This window comes from Carassius auratus, unplaced genomic scaffold (assembly GCF_003368295.1).
Source record: "Carassius auratus strain Wakin unplaced genomic scaffold, ASM336829v1 scaf_tig00006772, whole genome shotgun sequence".
NCBI lineage: Eukaryota > Metazoa > Chordata > Actinopteri > Cypriniformes > Cyprinidae > Carassius > Carassius auratus.
Window position 1 is genome coordinate 687234 of NW_020523788.1, and position 19695 is coordinate 706928.

The 19695-nt window shown below is 38.8% G+C and overlaps 1 protein-coding gene across 4 annotated transcripts in view; it reads left to right on the forward strand.

Annotated features, from left to right (window-relative positions):
- Positions 1-19695, forward strand: part of LOC113071284 (NACHT, LRR and PYD domains-containing protein 12) — a 173382-nt gene that overhangs the window by 105171 nt on the left and 48516 nt on the right. The window lies entirely within an intron of this gene.

The following is a 19695-nucleotide window of genomic DNA, read 5'->3' on the forward strand; positions in this document are numbered from 1 at the left end:
TTTTATTATTTACATCAAGCTTTTGAATGGTATAGTATTGTTTATTGGAATTGAAACTTCATAATGTTTCACTTGAATATACATTTAGTCAGGAATTATAGTTTGGAAAAAGTCTAACTAGTAAAATGTTTACACGTTATGTGAAAACTAGTTCAAGTATATTAATACATAAAAAGAGTTTATGATCTCTGCTGAATAAAGTGCTTCATTCTAATCTCAATCCTCAACCACATCACATCTTTTTGGGGTGAATTATGTCTTATTCCTCTCACCGCGAAGGAAACAGTAAAACAAAAACAAAACTTGAATAACAGTCTTGATTTCTTGTTTTCTGTTGTATGGGCGTAGAAGATAATGAAGGTAGATGTGAAAAACAGACATCACCTTGTTTTCATATGAATTACTTTATCACAGAATATTTGTTTTCGGCAGCAGTTGTTTAGTTTAAAAGTAGACATGTCAAGCTTTCTATAGATATCTCTCTCATGTCTCTTCGTTGAGTATTCCCTGAGTTTCAGTTTATTTAAATGACGCGTGTCTAAATGAAGATCATAGGACACAAGTGACGCAACTAAATACAACAGAACCCATTATAATCAGTGATTCTGTCTACACTGGATATGGCCTGGATTGACATGACAAATCCCCAACACTATACTGGTATCCCATTCTATTTCTGACATACTCCAAATGCTCACACTGCTTCTGACATGAAAGAGAAATTGATTCTAAAAAGGCATTTTTCAAATGATTCTAGAAATAGTCTTTGACCTTGTTCTGCAGAGGCGGTCTTTTGTCACACTATAGCCTCTTTCACACTGCATGTCGGACCCAGAAAATTGCCGGAACATTGTCGGGTCGCCTTCTGTGTGAATGCAAACACATCCTGGGATTGTTTCCAGGATTGATCCCGGGTTGGGGAGCTAGTAACATTGCCGAGTTCTGTACCGGAATGAGCACTGTGTGAACAAAAGCCAGAACTACTGCCGTAACAGGTGTGTCATAGTGCAACACTTTTACCAGGTGTTTTGAAGGCAGATCAACATTTGCAACAGAAAAAATATGCGCAAACTGTAACGAAGCAGAGTGTCACGGGGTGCTTACTGGACAGAGGACTCAGATGCAGAGTTAGAAAAGGAGAATCTTTATTCTCGCCACAAAACACAAAATAACATAAACAATAACGAAAAGCTCTGGCGCACACAGATCTCCGAGCTGGCCGGCACACTGCGGACCACTCGCGCTGCCGGATCTCAGAATTACGAATCCTTTGGCACAAGAACAGAAGGTGAGACTGATACTGAGAAACAGTGCAAAACATGGGCAAAGACAAAACAATCTACTCACGACCACAGACAGAAAAGCAGAGACATATAAAGGGAGTGGGGGAATGAGCGACAGGTGGGGAGAATCAGCTCGTGATCTGCACAACCCCGCCATGATTAGCGCTGATTGCCCAGACCACGAGCTACTGAACAGACAGGACAACACAGACCACAGGGGAAGCTGAGACGGCACCCTGCAACGTGACACAGAGATCAGTTAGTTCCTCACATTCTGCACTGACACTGAAATCATTCGCCAGCTTCAGTGAAAGTTAACATGCCTAGCATTTTCAACTCATACATTACACATCACACCCTGATGTCACATGTCTTTACGGGACCTTTACAGGTTGTGTGTGAACGCATGCACATATTCCGGGTAATAACTGGCAGAAGGGTTGTGCCGATAGATGATAGTATCGTGTATCGTCGATAGTCAGAGATATATACTTAAGGAGATTTCTCTGTCGATAATCAAGACGATATTAGGCTCATTTTCCGATTAATGTATTAAATGTATTAGATCATAATAATAATAATAATTGTATTTTTATTAGGCAGCTTATTATAATTAGTCTATCAAACTGCCCAGTTATTTCACTTCAGCACCGCATTTCACACAAACACATACAGAGTGAGCGCAGGAGGATTAGAGCCCGTAGTCTCTGAAGTAGTCCGCTTTGACTCGGATAACTCGTTAAATCTATGAAATGAAAGAGAAAACGAGGAGTTGGTGTCCCACACATTTAATGGCTGGTACACGACAACACGCTCTTCTCATACATGAGAGATTAACTCTTTCTTGGCGTTACAAATAAAGTAAAGACAAAATAATAACAAGGCGGCAGAGTGAACTTATCATCCATAGTGGTTCCCATGTAGTCCTTCTCTTAAAGACTGATCACTTAACTTATAACGCACACTATGTGGTGATGACGTAGAAGGACTACGTGATAACCATAATGGATGATAAGTTCACTCTGCCGCCTTATTATTTTCATGTACTCCACACTAAAATGTGATGCATGCAAAATACATAGTTTCGGCAGTTACAAAGTCTCAATATACAAACAGATGTACATCATCTGCAGATATAAGGTATTTCATTGCACATTAACAAGTAATCTGAACGGCCTATATATGTGCACTATTTTAAATGAGCCCTCACTAACTGGGTTTAATGCCACAGTTATGTTAGAACGCATCTCATTGTTTCTGTGGCGGTGCGTCGGTCTCGTCATGAGGCGCGCGGTCCGGAGCACTGTATGACTGCATCAGTTAAATTCAACTTTACTCCAAATATATAAACTTACCCGTTTTAAATGCTTTATATTTAACGTGTTTGTTTATGCCCAATATTAGTGTTAAACTGCTGGACTTTAAATGAAATCTACTATTGATTTTCACCGGTCACTGATTTTGCAGAACATTTCGACTGATAACATCTGTGCGCAGATGCGGCAAATTGGTCACAAGACGTTATGACAGTTGTATCCAACTATATATGAACTAGCTCTTTTAAATTCCAAAACGAGTCATTTTGGTAGCTTGGTTTTATTGAAACCTTGGTCCCACTTTATATTAGGTGGCCTTAACTACTATGTACTTACATAAAAAATAAGTACAATGTACTTATTGTGTTCATATTGTATTGTAAAACACTTTTGGTGCTATTGAGGTGGGATAGGGGTAAGGTTAGGGAGAGGGTTGGAGGTATGGGTAAGTTTAAGGGTGGGTTAAGGTGTAAAGTATGGGTCAACAGTGTAATTATAAATGTAATTACAGAAATTAAATACAGATGTAATTACATGCAATTTATTTTAAATATAAGTACAATGTAAAAACATGTATGTACACAATATGTACATTGTAACAAATTATTAATTAAAATGTAAGTACATAGTAGTTAAGGCCACTTAATATAAAGTGGGTCCGAAACCTTTTTTTGAACTAACAAAATAGTTTTTAATAGTACATTATATGTTATATGTCAAATGATTGAGGGAAATTCATTTATCAGTTCATGACCCCTTTAAGAACCAATGTTGTGAATCAAATACACACATACACACGCATTAGGGATGCACCAAAATGTTGATCGGCAAAAATTATCAGCCGAAAATGGCATTTTCAGTCTTTTTCCAAAAGAGATAAATGGAAGAAATTATGAGCCAAAAAGTTATGGTGTGCCACACTGCCCAGCACTGTTCAGCACGCAGGTTTCACTCTCCCTCTAGCCATCGTCAGTGTGACGCTCCGCTTAATATTCCGCTCTATGTGCAGTCCTCTGAGTTGCTCACAGTCCATAAAAAATGCTCCTTTTATGTACTGTATTATGTATTTAATAAAATAATAAATAATTATTAAAAAGCGGTTTTGGATTTCAGCCAAGTGCATCCAGAATTGTGTATATATATATATATATATATATATATATATATATATATATATATATATATATATATATATATATATATATATATATATATATATGTGTGTGTGTTTGTGTGTGTGAGTGTGTACAGCATGGAAAGATACTAAACTAAAATATGTTATGCATAAACTAACCCTTTACAATAAAGTAAAGTGTGACCAAGTGTCATGATCCCCAGTCTATGTTCGCCTGTCTTGGTTTTGTGGACTTCCTTTGCCCATCTTGTTAGTTTCCTTGGTAATTGATTAGCCCCTCCCCCTTGTTACCTCATTATCCTGTCTATTTAAGATCTAGTTAGTCTCTGCCCTTAGTTCAGTTATGTTTTTCCTGCATGTACCCATTTACCTTGCCATTTTGGACTATGTTTACTCCTCTGCGGCTCATGTTCACGAATTACCCCCTGGATGTTGTTCACCTATCGAAGACCCACACTTGCCCTAGGACTACTCTTGTGTTTTTGCCAGTACTTGAACCTGCTTGTGTTTAGACCTTGTTTAAAATAAAAGCTTGCAGATTGATCCGCTCACCTCATGTCACTCCGTTACACCAAGTACGGTGACCCATACTCTTAATTTGTGCTCTCCATTTAACCCATCCAATTGAACACACACCTGGAGCAGTGGGTTGCCATTTGGCCAGCTGTGGAGACAAGGAAGCAGTTGGTAGTTCAGGACCTTGCTCAAGGGTCTCACCTAAGTTGTGGTATTGAAGGTGGCAAAAGAGCATTGTACCCCCCCCCCCCCCCCGCTCCACCCCACACAGACAATTTCTGCCAGACCTTAGACTCAAGCCTGCAATATATTATAGTATATTATAAAAAAAAAAAATTATTTAAATTACGCAACTAGACATTTCCAAAATGTAATAATGTGACTTTTACTAAGATTAAGTGGTTCCTTATTTTTGAGATAATAAAGCAACTTAATACAACTTTGTAGAGATAACTTGCTTTGTTTTACTATTTTCTGACTACTTTTCATCTGTTTATCTTATTTGCTGTCTTTGTCGCCAAAAATCGTAATCTATTTGGTAATGCTAAAATTCTTGTTCTCTTAATTTAATGCAGTTGTTACTTTTGTTTTGCATGCTGAATGTAGATGTGTGTGTGACACAACTGATGTCACTTACAAAATATTGTTTAAAAAATTAACAGTATGACGTACGTACAATTATACAGGTGGTAATATTAATATATCAGTACGTTTACCACATCAGATGTGGATTAGTTAATGATCTATGGGGGGGCAGACCTATTAAATACCTTCTAGACATCTCTGTTAAAGGTTTTAAAGCATCTTATATGCATTTGTGTGAATTTTGTTTTCAGAACGGTCTGTAATGGAGAGATGCCTTATCACTGATTTTTCCTCTGAAACACAAAAACAAAAATTGAAATAAAATTTATAGTTTATGTTTTGAGAACGGTCAACCCTTCTTCATTCTGCAGGTATTGTTGCTTCTGGTGTGTGTATTTTAAATCACAGAAAGTCTGATTGGTTTGTATGTGATTTTCTTGAGATTTGGGGCGTTTTATAACAATATTGAAAATATGGGCAGTTCATCTTCATAATGCATTTTGTCATAATAATTCACCTAAGGTCATAAGAAAAAGGTTTTGTTGTGTTTTTATAGTAAGACTTTTGATAATAGTGGGGTAAATGTTTACTGAGATTTAATTGATGTGGCTTGGTAAACCTTGCATTGCCAGAATAAAGGCTAATGATGGCTGAATAAAATCTAAAGAATAATGAAAAAAATTAGGTTCCTCCACAGGAACTCAAGCTGCGTCGAACGCTTTGGGGAAATGCCTTTGGCAAGATCAACTCTGAATATCGTGTGCAATCTGTCCAGTGGAAGGGCGTGACGTCACGGGCGGGGTGACTTAGTGACCAGGAAGCTATAAAGGCATGTGCCACACAGTTGGCTTCAGCTTCGCGTCTTTCAGCAAGCGCTCTGTGTGTGCATGTCTAAAGTCTCTCTTGTGAGTCTTATTTTCTGTTGTCTGTCCATTAAAGCAACATTATGCCAAAGAGCAAGGCTAAAACAAGACATTTGAGGGGCGATTCTGTATCGCGCTATAGATTGTGTGTTCCTCCCTGCCCGCGCTACATTACGGGTGGGGATACACACAGTCTATGCGTGGTTTGCCTGGGATCAAAACATGCTGAGTTGGCTCTCGAGGGAGTTTTTTCCGATTTTCAGGCAATTGCTCCTCGACAAGGAGGTCTGACGCCAGAGGCGCAGAGGGCAGCCCCTACTGGGGTAAAGCGGTGTCCACCTCATTACACGGTGCCCGTCTCACCTCAGTGCCCTCTGGAGGCCGGTCTGCCTACCCTGCCAGAGTTTCAGGGCGCAGCAGTCTCCAGCGAGCGCTACTCCCAATTATATCCGCCCGCTGGGCCTCTTACACCAGAGGTCAGTCTCGAGAGACTGATTCCCTTTAGTACATTATTTAGTAGCGTGGAAACTACTGCTAAAAACACACAGCATGGTATTAGAAAATGTTTAATAAAATTAAACACAGTTTGTGAGATTATGTTTTGAAATATCAAAATGAAATATTAGTAGACTTGTGGCTTTAGCTTCATTATGTTTCTAAAATAAAATCATACATCAACATTTTTTTTATACATTTTTGCTTTCATGTTTGAGCTTATATATTTGTATTAACATAAAAGTCTGAGTAATTCTGATTCCTGAACAGTAAACTTTGAAGTGTCAGTTTTGTGAACATATGCTGATTATGTATCTAGTAAGAAAGACTCATAAGCAGCTACCGTTTAATTTTGGGTATGTCTTTTGTGTCTCTATGCTGAAAATGGGGGGTGACAAGTAAGTGGTTAACTCTTTGGTTCTCTTTAATAGTGATGATTTTGGTTCACATTTAACAAAAACCCACTGATTCTCAACAAAGTAGAATACTTCATAAAACCAATTGAAAAAAAAACATTTTTAGTAAATGATCGGCCATCTGGAAAGTACAGTAGGTTGCCAACCAAAATGCCGGTTCTACCGCCGCACATACTGCCGCCACAGCGTCTGCAAAGTGCATTTGCAGCTCTTGACCACTGAGTGGCACTTTAACCACAAGTTTTCAAACATGCGCATCAAAGCACATTTCCACAAATAGACATCAGTTTTGCCTCGCTGATGTGTTATATTTGACAGCTACAGTATGGTAAAATTAAAGAAAAACACTGTAGTTAAAATATTTAATATATTTAATATTCACAGATGAAAGTTTGGTACTTACGAATTTATGTGCATTTCTTAGAACGAATACAAGCAGGATAAATGTCAAGTCTGTGCCTGTGCTTATATTTTCTCTAAGCTACATAGTATTAAACCATATTTTAGATTTGACACATTTAATAGGTGTGCTGTATTATTTATATTATATGAATTATGTTATATTATTAAAAATAAATTGTGGTTTACTTTGTCAATATTCTCGCATATTAGGCGTATATTTTAATTTATATTTTAAAATTCCTTTAATAAAACAACATGCATTTTTGTTATTCTTTACCTGTCCTTTATTTTGACAGATAACTTCTTGGGAAAGATATATTTGTCTGTACACTGGATAAAAAATTCTTGCATGTTTTATGAATTATTTCCTTTATTTTAGAAAAATGTGAAGCACGTATAATTTTGTTCCCATTATTTAGGCCTAATTAGCCTAAAACATGAAACAAATAAATTAAACCTGCACAATTTAACTAAATAATTGAAACTCTAAAGAATGGTCGGATTAATAAAACGTCCTCATGATTAAACTCAAGCTCTCTCATTATAATCAACAAAATAAACACGAAAAAAGAGCTTCATTAACTGACAATTTAAGTGATTTAAAAGGGTACCTTTTCTACTTGGTTATAGGGCTGGGCAGTATGGCCTACAAAAAATCCCCTACTTAAAATCAATATTTAAATGACAAGGAAATTTTTAAAAACAAGTTTTTATATATTTCTTTATCATTCATTTACCAGTCAAATTTATAACTCTGACAAGATGATTTAAAAAAAAAAAAGCAGTAACTTTATTACCTTAATGCTGGAAATACCTTTATTTTTTTCTTTTATATCATCATCATGCATCTAACCATCCACTCGGCGTTAATAGCTGTTCAGATTAATACTGGCAGCTCCGCAGTGAATCAGTGTCATGGACAGAGGAGAGAGCAAGTAAAAATATCTCGTTACGCCGCTGATAAGGTTATTTTTTTTCTTATATAAATTATTTGTAAATAGATGCGAGAGTTTTCGTGCGCGCCCCGCTGCACTAAAAGTCTGTCTAAACTTGATGACATCACACCACAGTTTCAAATCATCTGAACGTACTGTCAGTACATTTCATCATAAATAGAATGAGGCATCAGTTCACTGATGGGGATCGTGTCCAGTGTAGAAAACATCACTGGGTTCTTTTGTCTTTTGTTGGATCGTGCCACTCATGTCCGGTGTAGACCTGGCGTGCGTTTTTAATGGGTTATGTTACAGCTCTGCTTGTTTTTAATGTTTTTATTAAATATCTGCATTGATTGCATGGTCATATCATCATAATTATTTACTGCCATGCTGCAGGTTGCTATTTGGCAGATATGCTGTTTTTTGGCTGTGAGGAACAATGTGTTTTCATGTTACTGAGTTTAAACATGCCTCACAGCAGCCCTAACTCTTTGTATTCATTATTTTCTCGCAGCCCATATTATTATTTTCACAAGACCATAATAACAACAAATTATCAATTATTTTACGAAAGTCATTGTTATTTGTGAACGTAGCATTTGAGGAAGGCTTTAAGACCAAGACCGCCTCACAGCTCGCTGGACTCTGCTAACTGATGAAGCTTCACCATCTGTGGCTTCATTTTACTAAATCAGATTGAGTCTCCGCTAACTGACCCAACATTTAACAAGGCAGGAAAACATTCAGTCTGCCTGAAGGAAGAGTATCCATTGTAAGTTAATGCTTTTTAATAGAGAGAGAGAGAGAGAAAATCTAGTCTAAGGCTATTCTTAAACGTGGAGCTCATTATATTGAAGTACAAATCCAAACACCAGAAGCAACCTACACGCTATAGTGTTCTTTGATTAAAAGGTATGCATTTTATTTATTCACAGGCTATATGGTTGAAATAATATTTTAGTTCAAAACTTTAAGTTCCACTGTTTAAAAATGCTTTATTGGCTAATGTTTCATTGGCCCTTCAGTTTTTATGCTTTAAAATCCCATGCCATTTGCAATTTTACAGTATTTTCACCTCCTAAATCACTAACCTCTAAAGTCACAATTACATAATGGTCAAATTTACTCAGACCGATAGCATTTTTTAATGACATATATATATATATATATATATATATATATATATAATAAATCCACTCTCGCTTCTCCGAAAATCTGCCATAAGAGATTCACCGTGTGGGGGTGTAATCTCCATTCCCCTTGCTCCAGAGTCTGGTCTGTCTGGATAGCAAATCCGCTCCGAAGTTCAAACGTCCGAGGACATGAACAGCTCGGATCGAAATAAATTTGTTCTGAGACCAAAGAAGAACATGTCTCGCCAGCCTGCACAGGGGGAGAGAGCGTAATCCTCCCTGATGATTCAGGTATGACACAACCGCTGTGTTGTCTGATCTGAGCAGCACATGAAGGCCGATCAGCAGATTCGAGAAATACTGGAGAGCTAGAAAAACTGCCAGTAATTCGAACCTGTTTATGTGCCAACTGCGTTGTGCCGCTGTCCACACTCCGTGGGCTGGGCGCCCTTGACAATCAGCTCCCCAACCGGTCAAAGACGCATTCGTCGTGACGGTCTCTCGGAAAGCACAAATTCCCAGCCGAACCCCGGTTAAGAGAAATTCGGTTGACATCCATAGTTTTAACGACATCACACACCTCCGTGTCACTGAAATCGTCCGATGTGGAAGACAACGGGGTGAAATATTTAGTCTTTTCGTCCACCACTGAAAAGGGCGCATGTGAAGTAATCCCAGACGAATGCCGCTGCCATTAGACCTAAAAGTCTGAGGCACAATTTCACTGTCACTGTGCGACCTGCTTTGAAGCGCCGCACGCATGACGTAATCGACTGTGCGCGGGGGAGAGAAAGCTTTGCTGTCATCGCGCGAGAGTACAAGTCTATTCCCAGAAAGGTTATCAGTTGAGAGGGGATTAAAACACTTTTCTGGAAATTCATGCATAAGCCCAGGCTGTTTAAATGATTCAGCACGAGATCCCGATGAGAGTGTGCTTGAGTCTGCGATTGCGCTAACATCAGCCAATCGTCTAAGTAGTTCAAAACATGAACGCCCTGGAGCCGCAATGGGGCCAGAGCTGCGTCCATGCATTTTGAAAAAGTACGGGGAGCCAGAGCTAAGCCAAAGGGAAGAATGCGGTACTGATACGCTTTGCCCTCTAAAGTGAATCTGAGGAACTTCCTGTGTCTCTTGATGATCTGAATATGAAAGTATGCATCCTTCAGATCGATCGTGACAAACCAGTTGTTTGTTTGAATCTGAGACAAAATAGACTTTACCGTCAACATCTTGAATTTGCTCGGCCTTAGTGCAAGATTCAGATGGAGTAAATCCAGAATGGGCCGTCTTTTTTTGGTACCACAAAATAACGCCTGTAAAACCCTGACTCCATCTGAGAGGGGTGTACTTCTTCTATAGCCCCTTTGCTCAGCAGAGTTGACATCTCCTTGCAGGTTTAACCTCTAGCGCTGACGTTGGTGAGCCGGTGGAAAAACCTTAGGGCCCCAATCCTTGCGAGGGGGCGCCTTAGGTGAAGGCTCCTCCCGAGAGACTGCTCGTTGGCGGTGAGAGGACGTTGAGCGAGAATGCGCGGGCGCCTGCCGGCGTTCAACCTCCCTGGGTCTGCAGGGAATCAGCTAGCGGAAAGCGGTTGATTGCTGTTTCGCTGTCCTGAATTTTTCCATCACTGAAGTGACAGCCTCTCCGAACAAACCGTCCTTGGAAACAGGGACATCCATGAGGAAAGATTTGTCCTTTTCCTTGCTGTCGGTGAGATTAAGCCAGAGGTGGCGCTCAAACGTAATCAAACCAGCCATGGAATGGCCCACTGCTCAAGCAGTATGTTTGGTAGCACGTAGCGCCAAATCTGTTGCTCACCATAATTCTCGGGTGTGATACCCTCCCCTTCGTCTAGTTCCTTTAATAGCTCCGCTTGGTAGGCCTGAAGGACCGCCGTAGAGTGGAGCGAAGCAGCCGCCTGGCCAGCGGCCATGTAGGTTTTCCCAACTAGGCTGGACGTGACTCGACATGCCTTAGAGGGAAGAAGGGGGCGAGACTTCCATGCTGCAGCCGAATTAGGCGCGAGGTGTTCGGCGAGAGTCTCTTCCACCGGAGGCACCGTTGCATAGCCATTGTTTTGCCATATCGGAAATGGTGGCGAAATCCGCAGCCGCAGCGTTAGTAATCCGCGCCGAGAGCGGCTGTTTCCAGGACCTCGAAATCTCTTGGAGGAAGTCCGGGAAAAAAGGTAAAGGCCTTTGGGGCTGTGCAGGTGTCCAACTGGTTAGAAAACGTTCGTCCAGCTTAGAGGAAAGTTGGGCCTCGGCCTTCTCAACCTCCCAATCCAGCCCCAGTTTATCCACCGCGTGAGAAACCACATCCAACAGCTGTCCGCTAGGAGGGAGAGGGCTAGTGTCGGCGGAAAGTACTCAGACTCAGACCCCAAGGCCGCAGTGGATAAAACGTGGTCATCATAGCGTCCACAACTGAAGGAGATGGCACTGTATGCCTCAGGTGTGGGCTGTAAGTCCTCATTGGAGAAGATGACAGGCTCAATAAAACTTTTATTCTGCACCAGGGTAGGGGAGAGCGAGCGATGTGAAGAATATTCCAGCGCTGTGCTGTCCTCGAAATCCATGTCGCACATGTCACTAATGTCACCCCAAGCTATCGCCTCATGCGGTGCCTCGGCAGTGACAGCAGTGACATGGCGGGGGTTAGACATCAGAAAATACTTCCATCCTCGAGCGCAGTACTCTGAGCCGCAGGCCATCACGATGGGGACAGGAAGAAAGGCCGCTAAGCACCGCCTGTGCGTGATGTAAACCCAGACATACTACAGACCTGTCATGAGAGTCTACCTTCGTGATGTACCTGGTACACGGCTCCTTGTACTTCCGAAAACTCATCGCGTCCGCGAAGAGGAATTAACACTGCTCGTAGGAACCGCTGGAGAACGCGAGATGAATCCTAGGGCACAGATGATTCGCTTCCCTGAAGGAATGAAATCTGAGCTAAATGGCGCGGGCCACCCAGGTATATGATGCGTGCGCATGCGTAGGGTGGTGCCATGCACTATTTGGCCAATAGGATTGGCGAGATGGTATAGGGCTTCAGACATTCGTCACACCTAGAGGTGTTCTCATAGCCGGTGACTTCACCGAAGCATCGAAGTGACCTATGAAAGGGAACATTCAGTCTGCCTGAAGGAAGAGTATTCATTGTAAGTTAATGCTTTTAAATAGAGAGAGAGAGAGAGAGAGAGAGAAAATCTAGTCTAATGCTATTCTTAAACGTTGAGCTCATTAAATTGAAGTACAAATCCAAACACCAAAAGCAACCTACACTCTACATTTGTAATTTTACAATATTTTCACCTCCTAAATCACTAACCTCTAAAGTCACAATCATATAATGGTCAAATTTACTCAGACCAATAGCATTTTTTAATGACATTTTATATATATATATATATATATATATATATATATATATATATATATATATATATATACAGTATTGTTCAAAATAATAGCAGTACAATGTGACTAACCAGAATAATCAAGGTTTTTCGTATATTTTTTTATTGCTACGTGGCAAACAAGTTACCAGTAGGTTCAGTAGATTCTCAGAAAACAAATGAGACCCAGCATTCATGATATGCACGCTCTTAAGGCTGTGCAATTGGGCAATTAGTTGAATTAGTTGAAAGGGGTGTGTTCAAAAAAATAGCAGTGTGGCATTCAATCACTGAGGTCATCAATTTTGTGAAGAAACAGGTGTGAATCAGGTGGCCCCTATTTAAGGATGAAGCCAACACTTGTTGAACATGCATTTGAAAGCTGAGGAAAATGGGTCGTTCAAGACATTGTTCAGAAGAACAGCGTACTTTGATTAAAAAGTTGATTAGAGAGGGGAAAACCTATAAAGAGGTGCAAAAAATGATAGGCTGTTCAGCTAAAATGATCTCCAATGCCTTAAAATGGAGAGCAAAACCAGAGAGACGTGGAAGAAAACGGAAGACAACCATCAAAATGGATAGAAGAATAACCAGAATGGCAAAGGCTCAGCCAATGATCATCTCCAGGATGATCAAAGACAGTCTGGAGTTACCTGTAAGTACTGTGACAGTTAGAAGACGTCTGTGTGAAGCTAGTCTATTTTCAAGAATCCCCCGCAAAGTCCATCTGTTAAAAAAAAGGCATGTGCAGAAGAGGTTACAATTTGCCAAAGAACACATCAACTGGCCTAAAGAGAAAAGGAGGAACATTTTGTGGACTGATGAGAGTAAAATTGTTCTTTTTGGGTCCAAGGGCCACAGGCAGTTTGTGAGACGACCCCCAAACTCTGAATTCAAGCCACAGTACACAGTGAAGACAGTGAAGCATGGAGGTGCAAGCATCATGATATGGGCATGTTTCTCCTACTATGGTGTTGGGCCTATTTATCGCATACCAGGGATCATGGATCAGTTTGCATATGTTAAAATACTTGAAGAGGTCATGTTGCCCTATGCTGAAGAGGACATGCCCTTGAAATGGTTGTTTCAACAAGACAATGACCCAAAACACACTAGTAAACGGGCAAAGTCTTGGTTCCAAACCAACAAAATTAATGTTATGGAGTGGCCAGCCCAATCTCCAGACCTTAATCCAATTGAGAACTTGTGGGGTGATATCAAAAATGCTGTTTCTGAAGCAAAACCAAGAAATGTGAATGAATTGTGGAATGTTGTTAAAGAATCATGGAGTGGAATAACAGCTGAGAGGTGCCACAAGTTGGTTGACTCCATGCCACACAGATGTCAAGCAGTTTTAAAAAACTGTGGTCATACAACTAAATATTAGTTTAGTGATTCACAGGATTGCTAAATCCCAGAAAAAAAAAAATGTTTGTACAAAATAGTTTTGAGTTTGTACAGTCAAAGGTAGACACTGCTATTTTTTTGAACACACCCCTTTCAACTAATTGCTCAATCATGAATGCTGGGTCTTGTTTGTTTTCTGACAATCTACTGAACCTACTGGTAACTTGTTTGCCACGTAGCAATAAAAAATATACTAAAAACCTTGATTATTCTGGTTAGTCACATTGTACTGCTATTATTTTGAACAATACTGTATATATATATATATATATATATATATATATATATATATAAAATTGTAGCCTAAATAAATAGGTGAAGCAAAACAAATATTTGGATCGTCCCTTATTTTTTATATTATTTTTCAGTCCACAGCTGAGCAACGCGAGAGGCGGATCTGCTCCAGAGCACACTAAGTGAATGTGCTGCAAAGTCATTTTCGGATGCAATGAAAAAAAGAAAAGAAAAACTGCATAGCCTAGATTAGGCCCAGACTCTGTTCCTACGTATAATTCCTCTTAACACAAAGTAACAAATTTTAACCGATGAAACATATATTTTGGTTATGGTTTAACAAGCTAAAAAATAAATTAAGTTTGTGAGAGGAAAAAAATATATAAGTCATGTATAAGTTGCATCTTACTACATTTAGAAATAATAACGGCTGGCTTAATAATGCTATAGACTAACGTACCAACAGGATATTTTTAGTTCCCTTCACTTTAAAAACAAATCCTTTAAATATAACAAATTTATCAGAACAAAACATCAATTAAAAAAATATAATTCTAATGGATAAATATAATGGCAGTATATAATAACATAGGCTTAGCTATAAACAAACTAAAAGAATAATAATTAAAGCTGCAAGCAGCGATGAACGGGCCCTCACACCCGGGCTCACCACCACCCGGTACCCATAGGAGGAACCGTGAACTATGCTTATAAAATAGTAAATATTTTTTCCACATTTCCTGCTGCCAACGGGTGGCGTTATGATTATAAATGGATATCGCCATGTAAATGTCTTTAGGCCAGGACTCTTACCAAACATGCAAAGTTTCAGGCAGATCAGACATCTCATTTTTAAGTTAGTATGAAATAAGTCATTAGTGTTGCCAGCAGGCGGCGCTATACTTATAATTGATTATTGGCCTTTAGTTGTGTTCAGGACAGGACTCTTATAAAACTTGTGAAGTTTGGGTCAGATTGGGAATTGTATGCATGAGTTACAACAACTTCCTGTTTCATAGTATTAATAGCATCCTTTAGCACATAGTAAGTGTTGATAGAATGTTTGAAAATATTTCTAGCATGATTAGCACACAATGGCAAATTTTATTGTGTTGCAAATAGTGCATACAATTTTTAAACATGACATTTCCTGTTGCCAGCAGGTGGCGCTATGACTATAACCGAATCTGGGCATGTTAATGTATTCAGGACAGGACCCTTGTAAAACATGTGAAGTTTGGGGCAGATCAGATGTTACTAGCCTGAGTTACAGCAACTTCCTTATTCACTACATTAGTAGCATGCTTTAGCACTTAGCTAAGTGTTTCTAGCATGTATTAATATGTATCTAGTATGTTGCCAGCCTATTTAACACTTGTTTACACTTTTTAATATGTTCCTAGGAGTCTGTAACAGTGTTAACCATGCCACTTCCTGTTACCAGCAGGTGGCGCTATGACTATAACTGAATACGGGCATGCTGATGTGTTCAGTACGGGACTCTTGTCAAACGTGTGAAGTTTGGGGCAGATCGGACATTGCTAGCTTGAGTTACAACAACTTCCTTATTCAATGCCATAGTTGCATGCTTTAACACTTAGCTAAGTGTTGCTAGCATGTTGCCAGCCTATTTAATACATTTGACACTTGAATTTATTCTTAGGAGTTCAGAACAGTGTTAACCTTGTCACTTCCTGTTACCAGCAGGTGATGCTATGACTATAACTGAATTTGGTCATGGGTGTTTGTCCGGAACATAACACCTATCACACATGTGAAGTTTGGGGAAGATTGGACATTGCTTGTCTGAGTTACAGCAACTTCCTTTTTCACTACATTATTAGCATATATTAGTATGTATCTTGTATGTTTCCAGCCTATTTAACACTTGTTTACACTAGCTAATATGTTCCTAGGAGTCTATAACAGTTTTAACCATGTCACTTCCTGTTACCAGCAGGTGGAGCTAAGACTATAACTGATTTTTTTCATGGGTATTTGTTTGGGAAAGAACACCTATCACACGTGTGAAGTTTGGGGAAGATAGGACATTGCTTGCCTTAGTTACAGCAAATTCCTTTTTCAATACATTATTAGCATGCTTTAACACTTAGCTAAAGTTGCTAGCATGTATTAGTATGTATCTAGTATGTTGCCAGCCTATTTAACACTTGTTTACATGTTTTAATATGTTCCTAGGAGTCTGTAACAGTGTTAACTATGCCACTTCCTGTTACCAGCAGGCGGCGCTATGACTATAACTGAATACGGGCATGCTGATGTGTTCAGTATGGGACTCTTGTCAAACGTGTGAAGTTTGGGGCAGATCGGATGTTGCTAGCTTGAGTTACAACAACTTCCTTATTCAGTACCATAGTTGCATGCTTTAACACTTAGCTAAGTGTTGCAAGCATGTTTTATTATGCTTCTAGCATTTTGCCAGCCTATTTAACACTTTTTGACACTTTTTAATTTATTCTTAGGAGTTCATAACAGTGTTAACCTTGTCACTTCCTTTTACCAGCAGGTGATGCTATGACTATAACTGAATTTGGTCATGGGTGTTTGTTCAGGACAGAACACCTATCACACGTGTGAAGTTTGGGGAAGATCGGACAGTGCTTGCCTTTTTTACAGCAACTTCCTTTTTCACTGCCTTAGAAGAATGCTTTAACACTTAGCTAAGTGTTGCTAGCATCTTTCGTTATGTTTCTAGCATGCTGCCAGCCTATTTAACACTTATTGACACTTTTTAATTTGTTCCTAGAAGTCCATAACAGTGTTAACCTTGTCACTTCCTGTTACCAGCAGGTGGCGCTATGACTATAACTGAATTTGGTCATGGGTGTTTATTCAGGACAGAACACCTATCACAAGTTTGGGGAAGATCGGACATTGTTTGGCTGAGTTACAGCAACTTCCTGTTTCAGGGTGAGACATCAAATTTTGTCAGGCCGCCAGGGACACACCCCTTGACGAAAACTCAAAACCTTCGCAATTTAACATCACAAAGGTCTTATGATGACCCTCACCAAATTTTAAGATAATCCGATTAAAACTGTAGGAGGAGTTCGTCAAAGTACGAGTCATGGACATGGCAAAAACTGCACAAAAATCATACAGGAAATTCAAAATAACTTACTTCCTGTTGGGTTTTGGATTTTGTAGGTAATGGTGTGTTTCATGTGTATACCGATTTTCATGAATGTACGTAAAACACAGCTCGAGGCATACTCCGTTGAAATTTAACAGGTGGCGCTATCGAGCCATTTTGCCACATCCACTTCTGAAACCTATATCAGATGTAAATTTTCACCAGTCCTGATGCGTGTGCAAAGTTTGGTGAGTTTTGGAGCATCTTTAGGCCCTCAAAAATGCGATTCATTACGGAGAAGAAGAAGAAATATAGCTGCAAGCAGCGATGGCGGGCTCAAGCCACCAATGCCATCGCCAACCCGGTGGCATCAGGTAAACTGTGCCCAGCGGGCACATGCATTCACAATATCCCTCTGGCAGTGAGGTTACGGCAGTTAAAGGGTTAATCCGAATCATCCAGACATAAAAATCACATTCACACACAAATATATATATTTAACTTTAGTAACACTTTACAATAAGATTTCATTTATAAACATTGTTAACATGAACAATATTTATATAGCATTCATTCATGTCAGTTAATATTCCAAACTTAAACATTAAAACATTGTTTTATTGTGATTTTTTTTCCAAGTACATTATACCAATTCCAAACCATATCAGTCTTAATAACTACCATTATTTTTTATTTAATCATTTATGAGTGCTATACAATAGTCCAGGAAAGCTGGAAGAGAAAAACTCCTTATATTCATGTGTGCAGAATTATTAGGCATGTTTTCTTTTACAGATGAAATGCGCTAAAAAAAGAGTTTTAACCCTCTGGAGTCTAAGGGTATTTTTGGGGCCTTGAGAAGTTTTGTCATGCCCTGACATTTGTGCTTTTTTCAGTTTCTTATAAATATCTAAATGGGTAAAGTCTAATATCACTGTAATCAGCACAAACTGGGCTATGTGAAACCCATGCATGTACATGATTGTATTTTTGAGAAAAAAAATGTTATGCATGGTTAGTGAAAAACTAAAAATGTTAAATCACTTGAATAAGGGAATAAAACACATACATAAAATTGGTTGCCGGAAAAGTTGAGAACTGGAGCTTGTAGCCTAGAATTTTTCTTTCTGAATGATGTGAAAATCATCTTGTTTACTCACTCACAGAATACAATATATTGATTTAAATTTTCTAAAACACTTTTTGTTGGTAAAAGTCATATGCGAGTAGGCGTCAACTATCATGAATATCATTGTGATTTACACCTGAGAAGACAAAGGCCTGCATAATGAGCTGCATAATGAGCCTCTCATTCAACTGTGCCACTCTGAGGGAGGACTTACAAGAAAGAGAACAAAATAAAAGTATATAATTTTATGTTTGTAGTTTATTAAGAATATATTTAATTATCCCACAACATAATTTAATATCCACTTGGGGGAGCAGTTAAACAGTTTATTAGGAACAATCAAAGCTGACTTTCAAATTTTTTGGCATCCTTTCTCTAGTCACACAATCCTTCAGAAATCCTTTTAACAATCTTATTTTCTACCAAATAAACCCCATTTATTATCATCATCATCATTATTATTATTATTATTATTATTATTATTATTAATGTTGAAAAGAGCTGATAATATTTTCAGTTTTTTTTAGGGGGAATAAATCGAAAGAACTGCATTGTTTTTACATTTGTTAGAGTTATCTCTATTTGTCACATTTATATTATTTACATCAAGCTTTTGAATGGTATAGTATTGTATATTGTTATTGAAACTTCATAATGTTTCACTTGATTATACATTTAGTCAGGAATTATAGTTTGGAAAAAGTATTTGGAAAAAGTCTAACTAGTAAAATGTTTACACGTTATGTGAAAACTAGTACAAATAAATAAAGAGAGACTTACTCTGTTTATGATCTCTGCTGAATAAAGTGCTTCATTCTTTTTTCTGAGGAAATCCATTTCTCAAATCCTCAACCACATCACATCTTTTTGGGGTGAATTATGTCTTAGTCCTCTCATCGCGAAGCAAACAGTAAAATAAAATAAAAACTTGAAGAATAGTCTGGCTGCTTTTTCTTCTGTGTGGGCGTATTCAAGCCGCGCGCTTCAGTTTGAATCTGAATAGCGTGTTCAGCGCGGGGGCGTGGTCACATTAAATATAATGAGCGGAGATATGAAAAATAGACATCGCGTTGTTTTCATATGGATTACTTTATCTCAGAATATTTGTTTTCGGCAGCACTTGTTTAGTTTAAAAGTAGACATTCCAGGCTTTCTATAGATATCTCTCTCATGTCTCTTCGTTGAGTATTCACGGAGTTACAGTTCATTTTAATGAAATGTTTGTACATGACGATCAGCGGAGACAAAGACTGTAGACAGCGCACCTTGTTTGTTATCTTTATTTTATAAGTGCACAAAGGTTTTTTGTTATTATGTCTGTATCCAAAAAAAACTAGACCCTTTACAGA